The sequence below is a fragment of the Triplophysa dalaica genome, chromosome 21, assembly GCF_015846415.1.
Source record: "Triplophysa dalaica isolate WHDGS20190420 chromosome 21, ASM1584641v1, whole genome shotgun sequence".
Lineage (NCBI taxonomy): Eukaryota > Metazoa > Chordata > Actinopteri > Cypriniformes > Nemacheilidae > Triplophysa > Triplophysa dalaica.
In genome coordinates, this window is record NC_079562.1 from 16,442,294 (window position 1) to 16,449,793 (window position 7,500).

Consider the following 7,500-nt stretch of genomic DNA (forward strand, 5'->3'; position numbering starts at 1 on the left):
AGGAAACTTGTAGCCCGAGCCTTGTTTCTGCGTTTTGGTAGAATAAACAGTTGTTTACCATGGTTGTTTAAAGGAGTCTTGAAGAGGAGGTATAGCTCAGTGATAGAGTATTTGAATTCAGATCAAGAGGTCACCGACACAAATCCGGGTAACTTGAGATGTCACTGTGGCTTCCTTTTAAAACGTTCAGCAGTGTTCAACCGCAAACTTCTACTTTGGATGGATCTTCAAACGGGACCGGACCGGTGATAGCTCAGCCAGTGCCCCTCGTAGGGGAATTAGCTCAGATGGTAGAGCGCTCGCTTAGCATGCGAGAGGTAGCGGGATCGATGCCCGCATTCTCCAGTGACGTGTTTTGTTAGTAGCCACCGTACGAGGCCGACAGGTAGCTTCAACATCTGACTAAGGTCTACGTTTTGGAACTGGAAAAAAGTCTTTCACGTGATTTGCAAAGAGCAAAAAACGTGAACGTGACTCCCTTTCTCAAAACAAGGTGCATTGTTTTGAAGACACAATAAACACAAACAGACAGCACCCGTAGTGACCTGGAACTACATTATCAGTGAGCAGGGCTCGTCCGGGATTTGAACCCGGGACCTCTCGCACCCTAAGCGAGAATCATGCCCCTAGACCAACGAGCCTCGGACTTCAACCAAATCTGCAGCTTCGCCAAGCCGGGGCAAACACAAGGAAGTCAGTCTACTGAAGAGTCAATAATTCTTGTTTCGGTCAAGTTCATCAACACGGTTGCCAAACCAAAAACTGGTCAGCCCCTTTGCAAGTTGGTATGCAGACGTTTGCTATTGAATCAAGAAACGTTCGTCTGTCATGGGTTCCATGATGTAACCACAAACCGCTCACTCACTGCACAAGTTTGTTTACCGACATGTGTCATTTGAATCGAGCTTTTTTCTGCATTTTTGGGTTCCATGGTGTAATGGTTAGCACTCTGGGCTTTGAATCCAGCGATCCGAGTTCAAATCTCGGTGGAACCTCGTTGTATGTCCAGATGCTTGTCAAATAGTAGATTGCAGACTGTAGGAGTCCACAATACGACGTGACTTGTGGAGTCCAATGTGTATTGGTCAGTACCTTTGAATCCAGTGAACTATATAACCAGTCCACAGAAAACACTACGAAATGAATGAACCTGCGCTTGTTTTTTCTAAGTGCTGGAAAATTAAACATTTGTATTCCATTGTGGTTAGAAAACGTATCGACATGGGGGTATAGCTCAGTGGTAGAGCATTTGACTGCAGATCAAGAGGCCCCCGGTTCAAATCCGGGTGCCCCCTTTCAGGTGCCCCTGTGAATCAGATGTTACTGCTGTTGCCTGTTTTAGCTAGCACCAGTAGGAAACTTGTAGCCCGAGCCTTGTTTCTGCGTTTTGGTAGAATAAACAGTTGTTTACCATGGTTGTTTAAAGGAGTCTTGAAGAGGAGGTATAGCTCAGTGGTAGAGTATTTGAATTCAGATCAAGAGGTCACCGACACAAATCCGGGTAACTTGAGATGTCACTGTGGCCTCCTTTTAATACTCCTTTTAATACTGCATTCTCCAGTGACGTGTTTTGTTAGTAGCCACCGTACGAGGCCGACAGGTAGCTTAACCATCTGACAAAGGTCTACGTTTTGGAACTGGAAAAAAGTCTTTCACGTGATTTGCAAAGAGCAAAAAACATGAACGTGACTCCCTTTCTCAAAACAAGGTGCATTGTTTTGAAGACACAATAAACACAAACAGGCAGCACCCGTAGAGACCTGGAACTACATTATCAGTGAGCAGGGCTCGTCCGGGATTTGAACCCGGGACCTCTCGCACCCTAAGCGAGAATCATGCCCCTAGACCAACGAGCCTCGGACTTCAACCAAATCTGCAGCTTCGCCAATCCGGGGCAAAGACAAGGAAGTCAGTCTACTGAAGAGTCAATAATTCTTGTTTCGGTCAAGTTCATCAACACGGTTGCCAAACCAAAAACTGGTCAGCCCCTTTGCAAGTTGGTATGCAGACGTTTGCTATTGAATCAAGAAACGTTCGTCTGTCATGGGTTCCATGATGTAACCACAAACCGCTCACTCACTGCACAAGTTTGTTTACCGACATGTGTCATTTGAATCGAGCTTTTTTCTGCATTTTTGGGTTCCATGGTGTAATGGTTAGCACTCTGGGCTTTGAATCCAGCGATCCGAGTTCAAATCTCGGTGGAACCTCGTTGTATGTCCAGATGCTTGTCAAATAGTAGATTGCAGACTGTAGGAGTCCACAATACGACGTGACTTGTGGAGTCCAATGTGTATTGGTCAGTACCTTTGAATCCAGTGAACTATATAACCAGTCCACAGAAAACACTACGAAATGAATGAACCTGCGCTTGTTTTTTTCTAAGTGCTGGAAAATTAAACATTTGTATTCCATTGTGGTTAGAAAACGTATCGACATGGGGGTATAGCTCAGTGGTAGAGCATTTGACTGCAGATCAAGAGGCCCCCGGTTCAAATCCGGGTGCCCCCTTTCAGGTGCCCCTGTGAATCAGATGTTACTGCTGTTGCCTGTTTTAGCTAGCACCAGTAGGAAACTTGTAGCCCGAGCCTTGTTTCTGCGTTTTGGTAGAATAAACAGTTGTTTACCATGGTTGTTTAAAGGAGTCTTGAAGAGGAGGTATAGCTCAGTGATAGAGTATTTGAATTCAGATCAAGAGGTCACCGACACAAATCCGGGTAACTTGAGATGTCACTGTGGCTTCCTTTTAAAACGTTCAGCAGTGTTCAACCGCAAACTTCTACTTTGGATGGATCTTCAAACGGGACCGGACCGGTGATAGCTCAGCCAGTGCCCCTCGTAGGGGAATTAGCTCAGATGGTAGAGCGCTCGCTTAGCATGCGAGAGGTAGCGGGATCGATGCCCGCATTCTCCAGTGACGTGTTTTGTTAGTAGCCACCGTACGAGGCCGACAGGTAGCTTAACCATCTGACAAAGGTCTACGTTTTGGAACTGGAAAAAAGTCTTTCACGTGATTTGCAAAGAGCAAAAAACATGAACGTGACTCCCTTTCTCAAAACAAGGTGCATTGTTTTGAAGACACAATAAACACAAACAGGCAGCACCCGTAGAGACCTGGAACTACATTATCAGTGAGCAGGGCTCGTCCGGGATTTGAACCCGGGACCTCTCGCACCCTAAGCGAGAATCATGCCCCTAGACCAACGAGCCTCGGACTTCAACCAAATCTGCAGCTTCGCCAATCCGGGGCAAACACAAGGAAGTCAGTCTACTGAAGAGTCAATAATTCTTTTTTCGGTCAAGTTCATCAACACGGTTGCCAAACCAAAAACTGGTCAGCCCCTTTGCAAGTTGTTATGCAGACGTTTGCTATTGAATCAAGAAACGTTCGTCTGTCATGGGTTCCATGATGTAACCACAAACCGCTCACACACTGCACAAGTTTGTTTACCGACATGTGTCATTTGAATCGAGCTTTTTTCTGCATTTTTGGGTTCCATGGTGTAATGGTTAGCACTCTGGGCTTTGAATCCAGCGATCCGAGTTCAAATCTCGGTGGAACCTCGTTGTATGTCCAGATGCTTGTCAAATAGTAGATTGCAGACTGTAGGAGTCCACAATACGACGTGACTTGTGGAGTCCAATGTGTATTGGTCAGTACCTTTGAATCCAGTGAACTATATAACCAGTCCACAGAAAACACTACGAAATGAATGAACCTGCGCTTGTTTTTTTCTAAGTGCTGGAAAATTAAACATTTGTATTCCATTGTGGTTAGAAAACGTATCGACATGGGGGTATAGCTCAGTGGTAGAGCATTTGACTGCAGATCAAGAGGCCCCCGGTTCAAATCCGGGTGCCCCCTTTCAGGTGCCCCTGTGAATCAGATGTTACTGCTGTTGCCTGTTTTAGCTAGCACCAGTAGGAAACTTGTAGCCCGAGCCTTGTTTCTGCGTTTTGGTAGAATAAACAGTTGTTTACCATGGTTGTTTAAAGGAGTCTTGAAGAGGAGGTATAGCTCAGTGATAGAGTATTTGAATTCAGATCAAGAGGTCACCGACACAAATCCGGGTAACTTGAGATGTCACTGTGGCTTCCTTTTAAAACGTTCAGCAGTGTTCAACCGCAAACTTCTACTTTGGATGGATCTTCAAACGGGACCGGACCGGTGATAGCTCAGCCAGTGCCCCTCGTAGGGGAATTAGCTCAGATGGTAGAGCGCTCGCTTAGCATGCGAGAGGTAGCGGGATCGATGCCCGCATTCTCCAGTGACGTGTTTTGTTAGTAGCCACCGTACGAGGCCGACAGGTAGCTTAACCATCTGACAAAGGTCTACGTTTTGGAACTGGAAAAAAGTCTTTCACGTGATTTGCAAAGAGCAAAAAACATGAACGTGACTCCCTTTCTCAAAACAAGGTGCATTGTTTTGAAGACACAATAAACACAAACAGGCAGCACCCGTAGAGACCTGGAACTACATTATCAGTGAGCAGGGCTCGTCCGGGATTTGAACCCGGGACCTCTCGCACCCTAAGCGAGAATCATGCCCCTAGACCAACGAGCCTCGGACTTCAACCAAATCTGCAGCTTCGCCAAGCCGGGGCAAAGACAAGGAAGTCAGTCTACTGAAGAGTCAATAATTCTTGTTTCGGTCAAGTTCATCAACACGGTTGCCAAACCAAAAACTGGTCAGCCCCTTTGCAAGTTGGTATGCAGACGTTTGCTATTGAATCAAGAAACGTTCGTCTGTCATGGGTTCCATGATGTAACCACAAACCGCTCACTCACTGCACAAGTTTGTTTACCGACATGTGTCATTTGAATCGAGCTTTTTTCTGCATTTTTGGGTTCCATGGTGTAATGGTTAGCACTCTGGGCTTTGAATCCAGCGATCCGAGTTCAAATCTCGGTGGAACCTCGTTGTGTGTCCAGATGCTTGTCAATTAGTAGATTGCAGACTGTAGGAGTCCACAATACGACGTGACTTGTGGAGTCCAATGTGTATTGGTCAGTACCTTTGAATCCAGTGAACTATATAACCAGTCCACAGAAAACACTACGAAATGAATGAACCTGCGCTTGTTTTTTCTAAGTGCTGGAAAATTAAACATTTGTATTCCATTGTGGTTAGAAAACGTATCGACATGGGGGTATAGCTCAGTGGTAGAGCATTTGACTGCAGATCAAGAGGCCCCCGGTTCAAATCCGGGTGCCCCCTTTCAGGTGCCCCTGTGAATCAGATGTTACTGCTGTTGCCTGTTTTAGCTAGCACCAGTAGGAAACTTGTAGCCCGAGCCTTGTTTCTGCGTTTTGGTAGAATAAACAGTTGTTTACCATGGTTGTTTAAAGGAGTCTTGAAGAGGAGGTATAGCTCAGTGGTAGAGTATTTGAATTCAGATCAAGAGGTCACCGATACAAATCCGGGTAACTTGAGATGTCACTGTGGCCTCCTTTTGAAACGTTCAGCAGTGTTCAACAGCAAACTTCTACTTTGGATGGATCTTCAAACGGGACCGGACCGGTGATAGCTCAGCCAGTGCCCCTCGTAGGGGAATTAGCTCAGATGGTAGAGCGCTCGCTTAGCATGCGAGAGGTAGCGGGATCGATCCCCGCATTCTCCAGTGACGTGTTTTGTTAGTAGCCACCGTACGAGGCCGACAGGTAGCTTCAACATCTGACTAAGGTCTACGTTTTGGAACTGGAAAAAAGTCTTTCACGTGATTTGCAAAGAGCAAAAAACGTGAACGTGACTCCCTTTCTCAAAACAAGGTGCATTGTTTTGAAGACACAATAAACACAAACAGACAGCACCCGAAGTGACCTGGAACTACATTATCAGTGAGCAGGGCTCGTCCGGGATTTGAACCCGGGACCTCTCGCACCCTAAGCGAGAATCATGCCCCTAGACCAACGAGCCTCGGACTTCAACCAAATCTGCAGCTTCGCCAAGCCGCGGCAAAGACAAGGAAGTCAGTCTACTGAAGAGTCAATAATTCTTGTTTCGGTCAAGTTCATCAACACGGTTGCCAAACCAAAAACTGGTCAGCCCCTTTGCAAGTTGGTATGCAGACGTTTGCTATTGAATCAAGAAACGTTCGTCTGTCATGGGTTCCATGATGTAACCACAAACCGCTCACTCACTGCACAAGTTTGTTTACCGACATGTGTCATTTGAATCGAGCTTTTTTCTGCATTTTTGGGTTCCATGGTGTAATGGTTAGCACTCTGGGCTTTGAATCCAGCGATCCGAGTTCAAATCTCGGTGGAACCTCGTTGTGTGTCCAGATGCTTGTCAAATAGTAGATTGCAGACTGTAGGAGTCCACAATACGACGTGACTTGTGGAGTCCAATGGTTATTGGTCAGTACCTTTGAATCCAGTGAACTATATAACCAGTCCACAGAAAAAACTACGAAATGAATGAACCTGCGCTTGTTTTTTAAAGGCATATTTCTAAGTGCTGGAAAATTAAACATTTGTATTCCATTGTTGTTAGAAAACGTATCGACATGGGGGTATAGCTCAGTGGTAGAGCATTTGACTGCAGATCAAGAGGCCCCCGGTTCAAATCCGGGTGCCCCCTTTCAGGTGCCCCTGTGAATCAGATGTTACTGCTGTTGCCTGTTTTAGCTAGCACCAGTAGGAAACTTGTAGCCCGAGCCTTGTATCTGCGTTTTGGTAGAATAAACAGTTGTTTACCATGGTTCTTTAAAGGAGTCTTGAAGAGGAGGTATAGCTCAGTGGTAGAGTATTTGAATTCAGATCAAGAGGTCACCGACACAAATCCGGGTAACTTGAGATGTCACTGTGGCCTCCTTTTAAAACGTTCAGCAGTGTTCAACAGCAAACTTCTACTGCGAGAGGTAGCGGGATCGATGCCCGCATTCTCCAGTGACGTGTTTTGTTAGTAGCCACCGTATGAGGCCGACAGGTAGCTTCAACATCTGACTTAGGTCTACGTTTTGGAACTGGAAAAAAAGTCTTTCACGTGATTTGCAAAGAGCAAAAAACGTGAACGTGACTCCCTTTCTCAAAACAAGGTGCATTGTTTTGAAGCCACAATAAACGCAAACAGACAGCACCCGAAGTGACCTGGAACTACATTATCAGTGAGCAGGGCTCGTCCGGGATTTGAACCCGGGACCTCTCGCACCCTAAGCGAGAATCAAGCCCCTAGACCAACGAGCCTCGGACTTCAACCAAATCTGCAGCTTCGCCAAGCCGGGGCAAAGACAAGGAAGTCAGTCTACTGAAGAGTCAATAATTCTTGTTTCGGTCAAGTTCATCAACACGGTTGCCAAACCAAAAACTGGTCAGCCCCTTTGCAAGTTGGTATGCAGACGTTTGCTATTGAATCAAGAAACGTTCGTCTGTCATGGGTTCCATGATGTAACCACAAACCGCTCACTCACTGCACAAGTTTGTTTACCGACATGTGTCATTTGAATCGAGCTTTTTTCTGCATTTTTGGGTTCCATGGTGTAATGGTTAGCACTCTGG

The 7,500-nt window shown here is 46.0% G+C and overlaps 21 non-coding genes across 21 annotated transcripts in view; 15 read left to right on the forward strand and 6 right to left on the reverse strand.

Moving 5' to 3' along the window:
• The first annotated feature begins 272 nt into the window (after positions 1 to 272).
• Positions 273 to 345, forward strand: trnaa-agc (transfer RNA alanine (anticodon AGC)). The gene has a single exon. It is a non-coding gene; the product is annotated as a tRNA-Ala (tRNA).
• Positions 346 to 569: 224 nt separating this feature from the next.
• On the reverse strand, positions 570 to 641 carry trnap-agg (transfer RNA proline (anticodon AGG)). Its single transcript has one exon. It is a non-coding gene; the product is annotated as a tRNA-Pro (tRNA).
• Positions 642 to 923: 282 nt separating this feature from the next.
• On the forward strand, positions 924 to 995 carry trnaq-uug (transfer RNA glutamine (anticodon UUG)). Its single transcript has one exon. It is a non-coding gene; the product is annotated as a tRNA-Gln (tRNA).
• A 228-nt stretch (positions 996 to 1,223) lies between these two features.
• Positions 1,224 to 1,295, forward strand: trnac-gca (transfer RNA cysteine (anticodon GCA)). Its single transcript has one exon. It is a non-coding gene; the product is annotated as a tRNA-Cys (tRNA).
• Positions 1,296 to 1,784: 489 nt separating this feature from the next.
• trnap-agg (transfer RNA proline (anticodon AGG)) lies at positions 1,785 to 1,856 on the reverse strand. The gene has a single exon. It is a non-coding gene; the product is annotated as a tRNA-Pro (tRNA).
• A 282-nt stretch (positions 1,857 to 2,138) lies between these two features.
• Positions 2,139 to 2,210, forward strand: trnaq-uug (transfer RNA glutamine (anticodon UUG)). The gene has a single exon. It is a non-coding gene; the product is annotated as a tRNA-Gln (tRNA).
• A 229-nt stretch (positions 2,211 to 2,439) lies between these two features.
• Positions 2,440 to 2,511, forward strand: trnac-gca (transfer RNA cysteine (anticodon GCA)). The gene has a single exon. It is a non-coding gene; the product is annotated as a tRNA-Cys (tRNA).
• Positions 2,512 to 2,841: 330 nt separating this feature from the next.
• Positions 2,842 to 2,914, forward strand: trnaa-agc (transfer RNA alanine (anticodon AGC)). Its single transcript has one exon. It is a non-coding gene; the product is annotated as a tRNA-Ala (tRNA).
• A 224-nt stretch (positions 2,915 to 3,138) lies between these two features.
• Positions 3,139 to 3,210, reverse strand: trnap-agg (transfer RNA proline (anticodon AGG)). Its single transcript has one exon. It is a non-coding gene; the product is annotated as a tRNA-Pro (tRNA).
• Positions 3,211 to 3,492: 282 nt separating this feature from the next.
• trnaq-uug (transfer RNA glutamine (anticodon UUG)) lies at positions 3,493 to 3,564 on the forward strand. Its single transcript has one exon. It is a non-coding gene; the product is annotated as a tRNA-Gln (tRNA).
• Positions 3,565 to 3,793: 229 nt separating this feature from the next.
• On the forward strand, positions 3,794 to 3,865 carry trnac-gca (transfer RNA cysteine (anticodon GCA)). Its single transcript has one exon. It is a non-coding gene; the product is annotated as a tRNA-Cys (tRNA).
• Positions 3,866 to 4,195: 330 nt separating this feature from the next.
• On the forward strand, positions 4,196 to 4,268 carry trnaa-agc (transfer RNA alanine (anticodon AGC)). The gene has a single exon. It is a non-coding gene; the product is annotated as a tRNA-Ala (tRNA).
• Positions 4,269 to 4,492: 224 nt separating this feature from the next.
• trnap-agg (transfer RNA proline (anticodon AGG)) lies at positions 4,493 to 4,564 on the reverse strand. Its single transcript has one exon. It is a non-coding gene; the product is annotated as a tRNA-Pro (tRNA).
• A 282-nt stretch (positions 4,565 to 4,846) lies between these two features.
• trnaq-uug (transfer RNA glutamine (anticodon UUG)) lies at positions 4,847 to 4,918 on the forward strand. Its single transcript has one exon. It is a non-coding gene; the product is annotated as a tRNA-Gln (tRNA).
• Positions 4,919 to 5,146: 228 nt separating this feature from the next.
• trnac-gca (transfer RNA cysteine (anticodon GCA)) lies at positions 5,147 to 5,218 on the forward strand. The gene has a single exon. It is a non-coding gene; the product is annotated as a tRNA-Cys (tRNA).
• Positions 5,219 to 5,548: 330 nt separating this feature from the next.
• trnaa-agc (transfer RNA alanine (anticodon AGC)) lies at positions 5,549 to 5,621 on the forward strand. Its single transcript has one exon. It is a non-coding gene; the product is annotated as a tRNA-Ala (tRNA).
• A 224-nt stretch (positions 5,622 to 5,845) lies between these two features.
• Positions 5,846 to 5,917, reverse strand: trnap-agg (transfer RNA proline (anticodon AGG)). Its single transcript has one exon. It is a non-coding gene; the product is annotated as a tRNA-Pro (tRNA).
• A 282-nt stretch (positions 5,918 to 6,199) lies between these two features.
• trnaq-uug (transfer RNA glutamine (anticodon UUG)) lies at positions 6,200 to 6,271 on the forward strand. Its single transcript has one exon. It is a non-coding gene; the product is annotated as a tRNA-Gln (tRNA).
• A 240-nt stretch (positions 6,272 to 6,511) lies between these two features.
• On the forward strand, positions 6,512 to 6,583 carry trnac-gca (transfer RNA cysteine (anticodon GCA)). Its single transcript has one exon. It is a non-coding gene; the product is annotated as a tRNA-Cys (tRNA).
• Positions 6,584 to 7,116: 533 nt separating this feature from the next.
• Positions 7,117 to 7,188, reverse strand: trnap-agg (transfer RNA proline (anticodon AGG)). Its single transcript has one exon. It is a non-coding gene; the product is annotated as a tRNA-Pro (tRNA).
• A 282-nt stretch (positions 7,189 to 7,470) lies between these two features.
• The window catches only part of trnaq-uug (transfer RNA glutamine (anticodon UUG)), a 72-nt gene continuing 42 nt past the window's right edge, over positions 7,471 to 7,500 (forward strand). Inside the window, exon 1 of the tRNA in view lies at positions 7,471 to 7,500. This exon is cut by the window's right edge and continues 42 nt beyond it. This is a non-coding gene — a tRNA (tRNA-Gln).